Source organism: Oryx dammah, unplaced genomic scaffold, assembly GCF_014754425.2.
Source record: "Oryx dammah isolate SB20612 unplaced genomic scaffold, SCBI_Odam_1.1 HiC_scaffold_4, whole genome shotgun sequence".
Classification (NCBI taxonomy): Eukaryota; Metazoa; Chordata; class Mammalia; order Artiodactyla; family Bovidae; genus Oryx; species Oryx dammah.
This window is the reverse complement of record NW_024070188.1, coordinates 33,213,857-33,231,339: the sequence shown is the minus strand read 5'-3', so window position 1 is coordinate 33,231,339 and position 17,483 is coordinate 33,213,857. Positions and strand designations below refer to the sequence as shown.

Here is a 17,483-nt window from a genome sequence, read left to right as displayed (position 1 = left end):
TCAGTTCTTGGTATCAGGTGGCCAAAGTAATGGAGTTTCAGCTTCAGCATTAGTCCTTCCAGTGAATATTCAGGACTGATTTCCTTTAGGATTGACTGCTTGGATCTCCTTGCAGTCCAAGGGACTCTCAACAGTCTTCTCCAACATCACAGTTCAAAAGTGTCAATTCTTCAGCACTCAGCTTTCTTTATAGTCTAACTCTCACATCCATACATGACTACTGGAAAATCCATAGCTCTGACTAGATAGACTTTTGTCAACAAAGTAATGTCTCTGCTTTTTAGTATGCTGTCTAGGTTGGTCATAGCTTTTCTTCCAAGGAGCAAATGTCTTTTAATTTCTTGGCTGCAATCACCATCTGCAGTGATTTTGGAGCTCAAAATAATAAAGTCTGTCACTGTTTCCACTATTTCCCCATCTATTTGCTGTGAAGTGATGGGACCAGATGTCATGATCTTAGTTTTCTGAATGTTGAGTTTTAAGCCAGCTTTTTCACTCTCCTCTTTCACTTTCATAAAGAGACTCTTCAGCTCTTCTTCACTTTATGCCATAAGAGCAGTGTCATCTGCATATCTGAGGTTATTAATATTTCTCCCAGCAATCTTGATTCCAGCTTGTGCTTCATCCAGCCTGGCATTTTTCATGATGTACTTTGCATGTAAGTTAAATAAGCAGGGTGACAATACACAGCCTTGAAATACTACTTTCCCTATTTGGAACCAGTCTGTTGTTCCATGTCCAGTTCTTACTGTTGCTTCTTGACCTGTATACAGATTTCTCAGGAGGCAGGTCAGGTGGTCTGGTATTCCCATCTTATGAAAAGTTTTCCACAGGTTGTTGTGATCCACACAGTCAAAGGCTTTGGCATAGTCAATAAAGCAGAAGTAACTGTTTTTTTTTTTCTGGAACTCTCTTGTTTTTTTGGTGATCTAACAGATGTTGGCAATTTGATCTCTGGTTTCTCTGCATTTTCTAAAGCCAGCTTGAATATCTGGAAGTTCATAGTTCACGTACTGTTGAAGCCTCGCTTGGAGAACTTTGAGAATTACATTGCTAGCATGTGAGTTGTGCATAGTTTGAACATTCTTTGGCATTGCCTTTCTTTGGGATTGGAATGAAAACTGACCTTTCCCAGTCCTCTGGCCAATGGTGAGTTTTCCAAATTTGCTCTCATACTGAGTGCAGCACTTTCACAGCATCATCTTTTAGGATTTGAAATAGCTCAACTGGAATTCCATCACCTCCACTAGCTTTGTTCGTAGTGATACTTCCAAAGGCCCACTTGACTTCACATTCCAGAATGTCTGGCTCCAGGTGAGTGATCATACCATCGTGGTTATCTGGGTCATGAAGATATTTTTTTATATAGTTCTTTTGTGAATTCTTGCTACCTCTTTTAATATCTTCTACTTCAGTTAGGTCCATACCATTTCTGTCCTTTATTGCACCCACCTTTGCATGAAATGTTCCCCTGGTATCTCTAATTTTCTTGAAAAGATCTCTAGTCTTTCCCATTCTATTGTTCAGAACAGAGTCTATTATTCAGAATTTCTCCAGGTCAGAGTACTGGTGTGAGTAGCCTTTCCCTTCTCCTGGGGAATTTCCCAACCCAGGGATCAAACGCAGGTCTCCCGCAATGCAGGAGGATTCTTTACCACCTGAGCCACAAAGGAAGTCCCATCATCCAGGCTCCTCTATTTCAAACTCATTAACCAAATCCGAAGGTCCCTTTTGCCAAGAGAGGTAACATATTCATAGGCACCATGGATCTGAATGTGGACACTCCTGAAGACCATTAATCTGCCTACCACATATATAAATACAATATAAAATAACTTTCATAAATCAATATGGGGAAAGACAAGCCAGTAGGAAAAAATGGACAAAACATCTGAATGGTACTTTACAAAAGAAGATATCTAAGTAACTATTAAGCTTATGAAACATCTTCAAATTTCTAGCCAACAAGGAAATGACAGTAACAATGGAATTCTTCTCCCCATGCTCCAGAATGTTCTATAATGTGAAGTAAATACAGTTCTAGTATTGCTGAGGATATGGAACAATTAGAATTCAATTCTTACTAATAGGCATGGAAATTGGTAAAATCACTTTGGCAAACTCCTTGGCAGTATCCACTAAATTTGAACAAAAGCACATTCTGTGACCCAGTAATTTCAGTACTAAGTGTGTGTGAAATTTAAAAATGCCTATATGCACTCATCGGAAGAAATAGAAAAAATTTCATAAGAAGCATTATTCATAATAGTCAGAAGTGGGGACAAATTGAATGTTTATCAAGTGGAGAATGGATAATAAACTATAGCATCATAGAATAGTAATCAGTAATTGAGAATGTAGGAACTGCAAATACAATTCACAAATGTAATATTAAAGTATACCAGGTATAGAGTACAAAACTTTTTTTTTTTTTTTTAACCACAAAGTTAATCAGGTTTTAGAAATCGGGACAGAGATTTCCTTGGTAGGAAGCAATGACTGGGAGATGGCAGATGGGAAGGGTTATGGGTATTAACAATATGTTTCCTGATCTGAATGAATGTTGATTAAATTGGTGAACCTATTTTGTGAAAATTCAGGAATTTATGCTCTTACAATTTGTGCATTTTCTGTACTTATTATACATCAAAAACCTTACCACTTCTTTGACTAAAATTCTTCAATAGCTCCACATATTTTAATAGTAAAATCCTAAAGTCCTATAACGGATTAGTGCCCTATATACACTGGCCCTCTATTATCTTTTTTTTTTAATTAATTGAGGTATAACTGATTTACAATATTAGTTTCAAGTGCACAGTATAGTGATACAATATTTTTATAGAATACTCTCCATTTAAAATTATTATAAATATTGGCAATCCTGTGTTATACAATATATCTTTGCAATTTATTTTATATATAGTAGTTTGTACTTCTTAATCCTCTTCCCCATTTTGCTCCTACTCTCCCCACTGGTAACCACTAGTTTGGTCTCTATAGTTCTGAGTCTGTTTCTGTTTTGCAATATGCATTCATTTTATTTTTTAGATTCCACATACATGATAACATATGGTATTTATCTTTCTGAGTTATTTCACTAAGCACAGTACCACATTTTTATAAATGATAGAATTTCCTTTTTTATGGTTGATTAATATTTTACTGTGTAAATATACCTAATCCTCTTTATCCATTCATCTGCTAATGGACACTCAGCAGCATTATTTATAATATTTAAAATATGGAGGCAGCTTATGAACATTTGGTGTTTTCAACTTCGTGTTTTAATTTTCTTCAGCTGTATACCCAGTAGTGGAATTGTTGGATCATATGGTAGCTCTATTTTTAGTTTTTTGAGGAGCCTCCATATTGCTTTCCACTTTCCTCCATATTGTGGCTGTACTAATTCATATTCCAACCCTACAGTGTACAAGGATTCCCTTTCCTCAACATACTCTCCGACATCTATTTTTGTGGTCTTTTTGATGATAGCCATTCTGACAGGTGTGAAGTGATAGCTCATTATGGTTTTTGAATCGCATTTCTTTGATGACTAGCATGTTGAGCATCTCTTCATTTGCCTATTTGCCTATATGTCTTCTTTGCAAAAATGTCTATTCAGATATTCAGTCCATTATTTTAATAGGGTTGAATTTTTTTTTTTTTATGTTGAGTTGTATGAGCTATTTATATATTTTGGACATTAATTTCTTAGTTATATCATTTGAAAATATTTTCTCTGGGTCTAGCGACAGCACGTTGGTATGTGGAGTCAGGTCCTGAGCCCTCAAGTTGGCAAGGCTGTGTCCAGGGGCAGTTGTGGGTCCGAGGCCTCTTTAGGTGGTCTGCTGGCTAATAGGTGAAACTGTCTCCCCACTCTACCCCAACTATTTGCTTTGCCTGAGGAGGTCCAGTACTGGTGCCAATAGGCTGGTGGGTGGGGCTGGGTTCCAAGGCTAACAGTCTAGAGAGAGGATTTTAAAATAGTGCTTGAAAGCTCCAGTGCTCATCAGAAAGAATGAGTTCCCAAAAGTTGCTGATGCTGGTGTCCACATCCTAAAGTGAGTTCCAGGTTTCTCCTTTCCTCTTCAGGAGACTCTCTGAGATCAGCAAATTACTGCTCTCCTTTCAAATTACTTGTAGCTCAGTCAGTAAAGAATCTGCCTGCAATGAAGGAGACCTGGGTTCGAGCCCTGGGTTGGGAAGATCCCCTGGAGAAGGGAATGACAATCTACTCCAGTATTCTTGCCTGGAGAATCCCATGGACAGAGGAGCCTGGCAGCCCCCTAGTCCATGGGGTCGCAAAGAGTAGGACAAGACTGAGCAATTAACACTTTCAAATTACTGCTTCTGCCCTGAGTCCCAGAGCATATGAAATTCTGTGTGCACTCTGTGAGAGTGGAGTCTCTACTTTCCAGAGCCATCTAGGCCTCCCCAAAGAAAGCCCTGTTGGTCTTCATAGCCAAATACTGTGGGGATTCATCTTCCTGGTGCAAGATCCCTGGGGTAAGAAGCTTGATGTAGGGCTTAAAGCTCTTATTTCTTGGTAAGAGCATTTGCATTTGTAATTATTCTCCTATTTGTGGGTCACTCACCACTACCCACAAATAGGAGAATAATTACAAATGCAAATGTTCTTACACTCACCACTGCAGTGGAGAAAGCAATGGCAACCCACTCCAGTGTTCTTGCCTGGAGAATCCCAGGGACAGGGGAGCCTGGTGGGCTGCCGTCTATGGGGTCGCATAGAGTCGGACACAACTGAAGCTACTTAGCAGCAGCAGCAGCACCACTACAGTATGGGTCTTTACTATACCCTGACTCCACCCCTCTTACCTATCACTCTTGTAAAAGATCATTTCTGATATCTGCCAGTCTTTCTAATGGGGGCTCTGTAAACAGTTGTAATTTGGTGTGGTCGGTGAGAGCAGGTGAGCTCAGGGTCTTCCTAATCTACCATCTTGCAGTCTGGCTTCCTTCTCATTACCTTTCTGGTCTCATTTCTTACTATTTCCCTAGCTCACCCTGTTCCAGCTGTGCTGGCCTTCTTGCTCTTTCATGTCATTTCCTCTCCCACCTGAGAGCTTCATTTATACCTTTTCAGTCTTCATGGAATTCTCTGCTTATATATCTAGCTCCCTATCTTGCTGAAGTCCTTCAAATCTTTGCTCAAATCTCATTCTCTCCAGAAGGCCTACCATTACCACTTGCACCCTCAACACAAGCATAAAAACTGACTGTCCTGATGTTTTTTACACTGTCCTGTTTCTATGGCCTTATCTTCTAATATATATATAACTTATTAAGTCTTTTGTTTAATGTCTCTCTACTCACTTTAGAATTAAGTACCATTTCTACAAAAACAGAGATCTTGTATCCCAAGGACATTGTGCCTAATATAAGTTGGATGAACAAAGTGAATGCATTAATCAAATAGCTCAGTCTGAGATGTATTCCTCTGTTTAGTGCTTGGTGGATCTCTCAGAGACAAACAATAAAGTTTACCTCTAAATATTGTCCACAGCTAACTGTCCACTAAAGGGCACATACTAGAATTCCTAACTGGATCAGTTCTACCATTTAGTAAGAAAAAATTTGCCCAACAGTTTGGTATATGCTTGTAAGCAAAGAATAATCTAGTGTCTCATTGCACAAAAGGATTAATATAGAAGCCCTGTTGGCTATCTTTAGAAGGGCCTGCCTTCAAGGTTGTTCCTTGACTGACATCTGGGAACTTGAATTTCAGGAGTATTTCCACGATTCTCTAGCTGATTGGTTTATGTATCTAGATTCTGCAAACAATGTAGATTTTGTTAATTGCTTGCTTTCCTCCTCGGAGTCCTTAATGTGGGTACATGCTAAGCAGAGGGTACTACAATCTCCCAAAATCCTGGGTGCCAAGTCTCTAATGAGCTTTCCTATACATAACATTCTATATGTGCTGTCACAGTCAAATGCTGGAGGAATTAAGCAGGTCTGGTGTGACAAAAAAAAAACAGAGAGACGAGTCAAGACTTGAGCCTAGTTTCCTCCGGTTTGTCTTATGTTCATTTTCCCTTTGCTAATTTTTCCCTTATTATTTTTGTAATAAATCTAAGCCATGTACATGACTGTATGCTGAGTCCTCTGCATCTTTCCAGTATATCACCAAACCTGAGGAGGTTCTTGGAGACCCTTGACACACTCATCATACACAAATAAGATAATAGAAAATGTATAGCACAATCTTCTCACTTTACACAGTAGCTCAGAAAACAATTGGAAAGGAATGCAGATACTGTGACTTATTCATTAAGAAGATGGTACAGTAACTAGGGCAGAACCTGTCTATTGCAGATATAAAGAATGTATACACGGTGTGAAGGTCCCAGTCCCAATACTTTAAAAATAAAAAATAAGGAATGATTTTTATGAAGCCAAACAGATAATATCTGAGCTGCTTCTGATAATCTGTAGCAAGTGCCCTCAGAGACCAGGAATATGCCTTGCATAGTGAAGTAAGTCTGGAAAGGATCTGAGGCAATGTGGAGTACCACTGTCCAGACCACATAAGACAGCAGCTGTCCAGGGGTGGCTGATTGTAACCATGCACAATTTGAAGGCTGATACTGCTACAAATTTGAATTCAAGTCAGAAAATCATATTTTAAGTAAAGGCCTCCAAAATTTAGTATGGCAAAACAAACTAAATATTTCTAAAAGGCCAAAGCATACCCTATGTAGTCTACCAGTTCAGAATCCTGTCTGGCATATATGAATTTATAAATCTATGTTGGTTTCTACCAAACATCAAGATGAATCAGCCATAGGTCTACCCATGGCCAACCCACTTGAAGAAGCCAACACAATACCATAAAGCAATTATCCTTCAATTAAAAATAAATAAAAGAATTATAAATATATGTATTTAATTTATATCTTAAGCTTCAAACAAAAAGAGAAATATAAATCAAATTGCAATATAACAGTACTACAAAGACCTGGGATCATTATACAAAATAATCTTAGCTCTTTCTTGGTGGCCATTTGCTTTCAGGGAACAGAATTAGAGAAGTTCATGAACAACAGCAAATGACATCAAAGATGGATATCATTAGAGTTATTTGAATAAATTAACAGAGCCAAAGTATCTATTATTTCATCCTCTAGAATGGAAACCTTTATTTTTCACAGATACCAAAATGATAATGTCTTTTTTTTTTAAGTCCAAAACACAAACATAAAAGTGACCACACCCTCCACAGAAGAGCTGATCTGTTATTAGTCCAACTCACTTCATCCCCAGGATGAACAGTTTCAAAATTATCACTCGGCTCAAAATCCAGTCTCACCAGGACTGTGAAAATGAACACAACCAGTTTGAAGTCCTCAGGCACTTACACAATAGATTTAAGACAATCACTTCGACCTCTTGTCTTACTATTTGCCTTTTCTCTGAGTTATTGATTTGCTCTCCAGATCAATCCAAGAGAAATATGCCTTTGTAGAAATGTTTATTATCTTTTCAGTGGGTTCCTAGTGGAAGTTTGAATTCTCTAAGCTGGACTGCTGGTCCAAGCATGATTCAATCTTATCCATATTGAATGTGATGTGACTTTAAATGGACCATTTATCTGCTTGTCCAGAAATATCTGAGTAGGAGGTAGAAAAGTAACATATTCAGAAGTAAAAATGTTCATGTTATTATCCCAAATACAAATGTTGATGATAACTATTCTGGGCAGCTTATTTTGCTCTCCCTATTTTCAAGGTTGTAGCTCAATGACAGATCTCTCCTTACTAAAAATAAACCATTTGTCTTTCATAAAATTAACTAAATATGTCTCAGATATGTGTGAGAATGTATTGCTCAAAGAACAGAATCTCTAAGAGATGATTTATTCAGTTTTAGAGAAAACTAAAAATGCTCAAATGATTTATCTTATGTGTATGTCTGTGTATATATATATTCAATATATTCTTAATATATATTCTAATTTGAGAATAGGAGACATTTGTTTCATTACAGATAGCAATGTAAAGTATAATTTTAAAACTCTCTTCTTTCACTGAATTAAGTTTCTTTAAAAATATACACCTTGCATAATCCTGATAGGGCTAAGGATAAAGTTTTAGAAAATAAAAAATCACAGATGCATCATAATTATTCTTTGAGAAAAAATAATTCAGCATCTTTTTTCAGTAGGAAATGAGTTAATTTGCTGTTAAGAATGAAGCATTTGGGTTAGGTCAAGTTGACTGGGGCTTAGGAGGACACAGTTTTCATTCAGGATATTCAAGGCACTATCATTCATCTCAGAAATAATTGGAATAGATAACAACTGAAGTTATGGGAACCAGGAAAAATTCTGTTCAGGGATGCATCTTCTATCATTTACTGCCCCCACTCTTTCTGCCAGAAATTCTACAAGTTGGTAAATCATGGCTTTACGGTGCATTTCCCTCATTCTGTGTCCTTATTTGAAAACACAGATATCTCAGAAAGGTAACAAACTAAGTGCCTCACACCATTATATGAGGCTTCCCATGTGGTTCAGCAGTAAAGAATCTGCCTGCAGTGCAGAAGACCTGGGTTCAGTCCCTGGGTCAGAAAGATCCCCTGGAGAAGTGCATGGCAACCCACTCCAGTATTCTTGCCTGGAGAATCCCACGGACAGAGGAACCTCTCAGGCTACAATCCATGGGGTCACAAAGAGTTGGACACGACTGAAGTGACTTTGCACACATGCACACCTTTATATAAATAGTGTGATCAGATTGCTTTTCTCTTCAAAAGAGGCCCTAAAAGCATTCTCTGATCTTTAGCCGCTCCTAGGAAGGTGATGGGGGCATGGGGAGGAGTTTGAAAAAACAGCTGAAAACAAACTTTACCTATTTCTTATATTCACCATCCTCACAACAGTGAAAACTCTGCCCTAAATTTAAATTATTGTTTATCAAATTTTCATTTGGATTATCTTAATGATAATGAAATTTTACTAATATTGTGTTTTTACTAACATAAATATAGCACCATTAAATTTTAAATATGATATTTGTTTTGTGCTATAAATAACTTCTATTTTTTGACTAAAGTAGTGCTGAAGGATTTTGTATAGGTCTCAGATGGAATAAGAATTGTGATGTTGCTGATCTCAGCACTTGCCTGGACTTAAACAGCACTGGCAAATCAAAGATGAAACTCAAGCTGTCCACTGCTTAGTGACTAGTGATCATATGGTACTGGATCTTCTCATTATCTACTTCAATTCCCTGCTTTTATAGTTTAATATTAGAACCTAAGTAGGGTTATAGAAGGAGACCAACAGAGTTCATTCTAAAAATTCCAACACCTGACACTAACATGACATTGTAAATCAACTATGCTTCAATTTAAAAAGAAAGTAGTAAATAATAGAGAATGCTTTAAAAGATTTTCCAACCTTAGAATAGTTACTGGGCTATTTGTACCTATTCATAAATTATAATTTTGCCCATGTAGCATATAGTCTTTCAATCCAAGCCACACCCATGCAAGTTACTTGCCTGGAACACTAGTCATGTACATGCTCTTCAGCCAACCCTAGAACTAATAGGGAATACCATATTGGGCTATGTCTCAGAAAGATGCTTGTCAGGTCCAGACACTAAACATGCATTGCCAAGCACTTCAGAGACACGAAGAAATAGTGGAGCCCCTTATCACCCACATGAAAAGATCAGACTATATGGCTCGCCTCTCAGTCTTTTAGCACAAAGAGAGTATTCAAGCTACTGACGACTTGCCCTGTATTCTAGTCTACTGATTAGGGCCTATTTCCCTCTTCATTCCCACTACTTTGCTACATAGAGGCTAGACTTTTTTTTTTTTTCATGCTCTGCCTCATTTTCCCCAGGATGCCTCAATGGGCTTGATGCTTCCATTATTACTTTATGTACCCCTTACTTTACCCAACACCCCTTCTCCCAGATACAACAGACACCTTTAGATGTCTGTTTCAGTCTAATTTGAGTTTGCCATGGTCCCATCCAAACCTGATATATAATTTTTACTTAATTCCAGTTCCCATCACTGACCTCTTTCCTGTGCAAATCCGCTTACCCCTCAACTAAGCACTTTTTCTCCCAGCATGTTACCCAGCTGCCAATGTTTCAAACCCTTCTGTAAGTTTATGTCACACATCCCACTCAATCCCCCTTCTACTTAAAAATTCCTGACTTCCACTGCTAATTCCCCACCTGCTCCTGCTTCTGCTACACCATGAGCAGCAGTTATTTCAATGTGCTTTTCATAGCAGCCTTTATGGTCTATCTTTTTAAGGAAAAAAAAAAAACCCACTGCACTGCCCTTCCTTTTACCTTTCATTGAACTCTACCAGGCCCAGTGAAAAGTTTAGTAAAGTTTGTGCTTGGAAGGTATTATGTTCTGCCAGAACTAGCCATCATTTTTCTGACAAACTGGTTTTTAGAGCTCATCAAGGCAACTAAATTGGTCTGTGCATTTCAGATTCATGCCTCCCCACCCCCTCACCATATTTCATGATCAATGTGGTTCTGTTTGATTGTTCCTCACCCATCTCTGGCCCTCCTTCACTTTGGTCATCTCCATTTACACCTGTACTGGTAACTTACCCCATTTGATATTTCACCTTCTGCAAATATTTCCATGTCTGTGAGAAGTTTGGAACAAGCAGCACAGGAGAGAGGGGTGGGGAAAGGGTCAGTTGCTGATGAAACAGACCACGTAGAAAGGCAGATAAAAAGAGAGAAGCTAGTGGCAAATCACCAACTTGTTATTCATGAGTATATCTGAGCGTATCACTTAGATCATGTAAATAGTGTCCTTTTCATAAATGAGAGTTCTCATGTAAATTATCTATAGACCTATAACCTTAAACTTCTGAGCGAAACACTTCAGGGTCACTTAGACATACTGCTAATGCTTAAAAATAAAAAGAGCCATCAAACAAAATAACTCTGAAAAAAAAATACTGTATGATTTGGGGAACTGTATGCACATATGTGAGCTTCCCTTGTGGCTCAACAGTAAAGAATCCACCTGCTAATACAGGAGTTGTGGGTTTGATCCCTGGGTTGGGAAGATCCCCTGGAGAAGGAAATGGCAACCCACTCCAGTATTCTTGCCTGGGGAATCCCATGGACAGAGGAGCCTGGTGGGCAACAGTCCATGGGCTTACAGAAGAGTCAGACAAGACTTAGTGACTAAGCAAGAGCAACACAACATGCACATAGGAAGTTTAGATCAATAATATCACCACAAACAAAGAGCAACACCTCTTAGGTCAAGGGAAGTAAGGTTTACTGCTTTAGTGGAATGTTCTCTCCAATGTGTATGACAAAACAAATCATCACTAACAAATCATCAGGAAAAGTGTTGACTAGCTTATTATTCCTTCTTATTTAAAAATTTCCATTCCATTGCGTAAAAATCACTAGCAAATCTGGGGTAGCTGAGTAGTCTAACTGCATTAATCATTCCCAAGAATAGGGTAAAAAGCCTCAGTAACTACTTCAAAGACAGAGTTTGATCCACAGGTGAAGTTCAATTTAGAGATGTGACTTCAGTTTGAAGATCACATAAAGAAAATAAAAAGCTTAATCTTGCAGTTTACCACTTTACCAAGAATGAAATGATGTTCAGAGAGCCACACAAAGAATCAAGTTACAATCACTTCAGTTCTTAACAGAAACTTCTGCAAATATAAGCCTTTTCTATACTCTTCTAAACAGATACTTGCAGGTATCAGTTCAGTTCAGTCGCTCAGTTGTGTCCGACTCTCTGTGACCCCATGAATTGCAGCACACCAGGCCTCCCTGTCCATCACCAACTTCCGGAGTTCACTCAAACTCACCTCCATCAAGTCAGTGATGCCATTCAGCCATCTCATCCTATGTCGTCCCCTTCTCCTCCTGCCCCCAATCCCTCCTAGCATCAGGGTCTTTTCCAATGAGTCAACTCTTCTCATGAGGTGGCCAAAGAGAAACCTAAGTAAGATGGTAGGTGTTGCGAGAGGGCATTAGAGGGCAGACACACTGAAACCATAATCACAGAAAACTAGTCAATCTAATCACACGGACCACAGCCTTGTCTAACTCAATGAAACTAAGCCATGCCCTGTGGGGCCACCCAAGATGGGTGGGTCATGGTGGAGGGTTCTGACAGAATGTGGTCCACTGGAGAAGGGAATGGCAAACCACTTCAGTATTCTTGCCTTGAGAACCCCATGAACTTGCAGGTATAATGCAAAGCTATTTTCCTGATCTAGTTGGACAACTGTGAAAAACTATTCACTGTAATGAAATCATTTCTCTTTACAAAATGTGCTTTCAGTGCCTCCTTCTCTGTTACTTAATGAAGTAGTTTGGTTAATAATAGGCAAAACACTTGGCTTACAGTCTTAAAATCATTCTTCTGACAAGAATTTATTCATCTGGAACTGTGTTTATTTTTATGCATGCATACATTATCCCAAAACGGATATGTAAAATGTAGTAATTACTGTTCTTGATAAACATGAATTAGAGAGCATTCATCCACTTGTCTTTTTGATTCATGAATACTTATCAGGTAGTATCTTCCAGAAAGATGCTCCAGAAAAGACTTAACTATTGTCATTACTACTGAGGTACTTGAGCCTTCCTAACCAGAAGAAATAACAGAACTCAAGGTGACCAAAATGCAAGAATGTCTTGAACTCATAATTATGGCCACTTCTCTTATTCTCTGCCAGTGTATATCAGAAATGAGTTCTTTTGATAAAAGATATGTAGTCACAAGGCTGGTACACTTGCCTGCTGGGGCATAAATGTAGCTCTGATAATATAAGCTCTCATGGGGAGGACAATACTTTTCTCAGTCTTTATTAACCTTTTCACAAAATGTGTGACCATGTCATCCTGTATAACTAATACCCTGTACACCATCAGGTGAAACATTGTTTCCACCAATCACATCTCTTTATAAAAGCAAAATAACTCTAGCCCAGAATTAACTCAGAGAGAAGGTACCATCTGAAAGCAAAGGAGAAAATAACATTTAGGTCTATTGAGTTAAAAGGGTCTTATACCACTCTCTGTGACACCTTTAAAATTTTGGCCCAAAGAATATTTTTGTATCATTGTTATTGGAGCTGAATTCTAGAATGCAAACTTGTTTTCAATGAGAGAACACTTCCAGCCCTACAAGACTTTGATCATAATTCAGAGCAAATCCCTATAATAACATTTAAGGTTAGCCACTAAAAGGTGTACTTTCAAAACAGGAAAGGAAATAGGCAGCTCAGCCTATATTTACCAAAAAAAAAAAAAAAAAGAATTTCAACAATTTCCTGTGACTGTTAGCTTGAATACACAAGTAAACCATTCCCCTGTCAAAAATAAAACATATACTTTAAAATTAAAAAAGCTTATTTGTAGTTATTTATAATAGATACAATTGGCTGTTAGATTTTAAATATTCCAGAGGTCTTAAGTTCTAACCTGACATCATGAAGGTTATTGCCTCTCTATAATCAATAGAGCAGATTGAATTAAAGTATATGACCTCTACTATGAAAAATGATTCCACAAGCAAATGGAAATGAAGAGACAATAGAAAGACATCAGAACCAAAACAGCAAATCATCTTGTCAGGGAATTATCTTGCAATCTCAGCAACCCGATGCATTAGCATCACTCTGTACATGTCTGCTACTCCACAAATATCTTGGGTAGCTTTAGCATCCGCTCAAAATGTGGTCACCTGGGAGCTTGTTAGAAGCACAACCTCAGACACATTCTGGCCCTACTGAATCAGAATCTGCATTTTAACAAGAGCTCTAGGCGATTTGGATGCATGATAAAACTTGGGAACCACTATTTCAGAAATTTTGAAACCCTATTTTTTTCTTAATTCAGGGCAATGATGCATCCCAGTGATTAACTCACACAAGCCATCTTTTCAACGAAGACAGGGAATAGAGAAACCCTAGGGGGATACAAGGAATTTTCTTCAAGGTATGGGGTAAAGAATCATGTCTGTATAGAAGGAGGGATTGAAGAGTTTCTCTAGAAGCCTATGTTTTCCATAAGGTTGAGAAAACATCCAATATCCATACAAAGAGTGATGAGGTAGACAGATGAGGACATTTGGAATATTCTTCTGCCCCAAAATACCAGCAACTATTTTCACCACTGGGGCTTCCCACGTGGCTCAGTGGTTTAAAAAAAAAAAAAACCTGCCTGCCTAGCAGGAGATGAGGGTTCAATCTATGGGACGGGGAGATCCCCTCAGGAAGGAAATGGTAACCCACTGTAGTATTCTTGCCTGGAAAATCCTACGACAAAGGATCTTGGTGGGCTACATACAGTCCATGGGGTTGCAAACAGTCAGACCCAGCTGAGTGACTAAACAACAGTAATCTTGTCACTTTTAGAAATTTTATTTTTATTGCTGAATTGTATCCTTAAGTATCCTCAAGAAAGGGAAACCAGTATCAGTAATTTTAGTCAGACATTATATTGAAGAAAAATTCTACCTGCAAATCTGAATAGCAGTTGAGGAGAGCCCTAACTGCTCTTGATCTATTCCAGGTATTTTCAATTGTTGTTCTGAATTTGCATTTTTCTAATTGTGGCAAAGGGTATAGTTAAGTAAAAGGACTTGAAGTGCATCTCGGCTATTTATTCAAACACTTCTGGGACCATCTGGGACAGTCCCCAGATTGTGTATAGGTGCTAAGTGCTAGAAATACAATGAAAAAGATATAGCTTCTGCTCCCTCAAAGCACAGCCAGCCGAGACAGCAGACAAAACAGTAATTACACTGAGATGTTTTTAGTGCACAGAAGAAAACAGAAGTTGCTCAAATATAATAGAACCTTCTTGAAAGCATTCAGAGAAAGAAACACATGGTCTGTGACTTTGACTTCACCACTGTATGTATGTCATTAAATTCCATTAGCCTCTGTATGTCATAATTATTTAAATGTGGCTTACAACTGCCTCAAGGCATGTTTTTAAAAGCATCCCATTACTGAGGGTGCTAAAAAGCAGCCACACATATTACTATCAATTACTACTGGGAACACCTAGAGCAGAACGTTTTGTAAACAGACCGAAGCATACAACTCCAAATAAATGTCATACTTGCAAAATATGTCACCTTCAGTGGCTTACAGTTATTTGATCTGTGAGTTCTGAAGTACTGACTGATTTTTAAATTTATAACAACAAATTTAACAGTGATTGGATGTTATTTACAAATAAAATATCATAAATGTAAATATTTTATGGCAAAGCTAACATTTGATAATGACAACTCTATAACAAAAGGTAATTAAATTATTTGTAATGACTCAGGGGGAAAAAAAACTGAAAGAAATTATGTATAACCTTTTAAAAGCTGGTTTTATTAGGTTGGTGCAAAAGTAATTGCAGTTTTACACTGCTGAATTTTGCTGTTTGATATTTGGATCAGTTCAGTTCAGTCACTCAGTCGTGTCTGACTCTTTGTGACCCCATGGACCGCAGCAGACCAGGCTTCCCTGTCCATCACCAGCTTCTGGAGCGTGCTCAAACTCATGTCCTTCGAGTCAGTGATGCCATCCAACCATCTCATGTTCTGTATTCCCCTTCTCCTCCTACCTTCAATCTTATACATTCTTAAATAAATGTGGTTATGTTATACAGCATTCTAATGTGCATATCTCGCTTTATTATTTTTTGCTAATGACTCACTACTTACTGTTTATTTTATATTTATTTTACACTAGCAAAATGATGTTAGACAAAAAGCAAATTCGACAAATTTTCTTATTCCAGTTCAAATTGGGTTGTAAATCAGTAGAGACAATTTGCAACATCAACGAAACATTTGGCCCAGGAACTGCAAATGAACATACAATGCAGCAGTGGTTCAAGTTATGCAAAGGCAACAAGAGCCTTGAAGATGAGGAGCGCAGTGGCCAGCAACCAGAAGTTGATAACGACCAATTAAGAGCAATCACTGAAGCTGATCCTCTTACAACTACATGAGAAGCTGGTGATGAACTCAGCATCAAGCATTCTATGGTCATTTGGCATTTGCAGCAAATTGCAAAGGTGAAAAAGATCAATAAATGAGTGCCTCATGAGCTGACAACAAATCCAAAAAAAAAAAAAAAACATTGCTTTGAAGTGTTGTCTTCTCTTATTTTACACAATGATGAATCATTTCTCAATCAGACTGTGGGACGTGTGACATAAAGAGGACTGTATACCACAACCATTGACAAACAACTCAGTTGGACTGAGAAGAAGCTCCAAAGCACTTCCCAAAGCCAAGTGAAAGTGAAAGTCGCTCAGTCATGTCTGACTCTTTGCGACGCCATGGACTATATGGTCCATGGAATTCTCAAGGCCAGAATATTGGAGTGGGTAGCCTTTCCCTTCTCCAGGGGATCTTCCCAAGCTAGGGATCTAACCCAGGTCTCCTGCATCACAGGCAGATTCTTTACCCGCTGAGCCACAAGGGAAGACAAATTTGCACCTAAAAATGTCATGGTCATTGTTTGGTGGTCCACTGCCTGTCTGATCCACCATAGCTTTCTGAATCTGGCAAAACCATTACATCTGTGAAGTAGGCTCAGCAAATCAATGAGATGCACCAACAACTGCAATGCCTGCAGCTGGCATTGGTCAGCAGAAAGGACCCAATTCTTCTCCATGACAGTGCCTGACTGCATGTTGCACAATCAATGCTTTCAAAGTTGAATGAATTGGGCTATGAAGTTTGCCTCATCCTCCATATTCACCTGACCTCTCGTCATTTGACTACCACTTCTTGAAGCATCTCGACAACTTTTTACAGGGAAAATGCTTCCACAACCAGCAGAAGGCAGAAAATGCTTTCCAAGAGTTCGTCGATTCCCAAAGCACAGATTTTTTTTCTACAGGAACAAACAAACTTATTTCCCATTGGCAAAAATATGTTGATTGTAATGGTTCCTATTTTGATTAATAAAGATGTGCTTGAGCCTACTTATAATGATTTAAAATTCATGGTCCAAAACCACAATTGCATTTGCACCAACCTTATACATTAAATGCGGAATGAATGAACCTTATGATCACTAGGCTAAGACAGTTCTCAGCTCCCAATCTCTTCTGAGGTCAAAAATAATTTTATATCGATTGACAAAATGTATCAAAATCCTCCCAAGTTAAAACATACTCCAGCAGAGTCACATGTGGGCTTTATAGAACAGATTATATTTAGGTAGACAAATAAGTAGAGACTAGAGTATGCTCCTTGGTCTTTCTAAAATAATTGTGAAACTGAAACTTCATTCGTAATGATATTCCTTTTAAAGTACACTTGAAGGTACCTCTAGCTTTAGGATGTTCAGATTTGGCCATTCTGTTGGGTTTCAAATGATGGTAGACTACTATTTCAGAAAATGTGAGAGCAACATGTATGCATGTGTGCATATAGGTACTGGAGACTTTTCCCTTAGACTGCAT

General features: G+C 38.2%; 1 pseudogene; it reads left to right on the top strand.

Moving 5' to 3' along the window:
* Window positions 1-15,758: 15,758 nt before the first annotated feature.
* LOC120862946 lies at window positions 15,759-16,980 on the top strand (annotated as a pseudogene).
* Window positions 16,981-17,483: the final 503 nt, after the last annotated feature.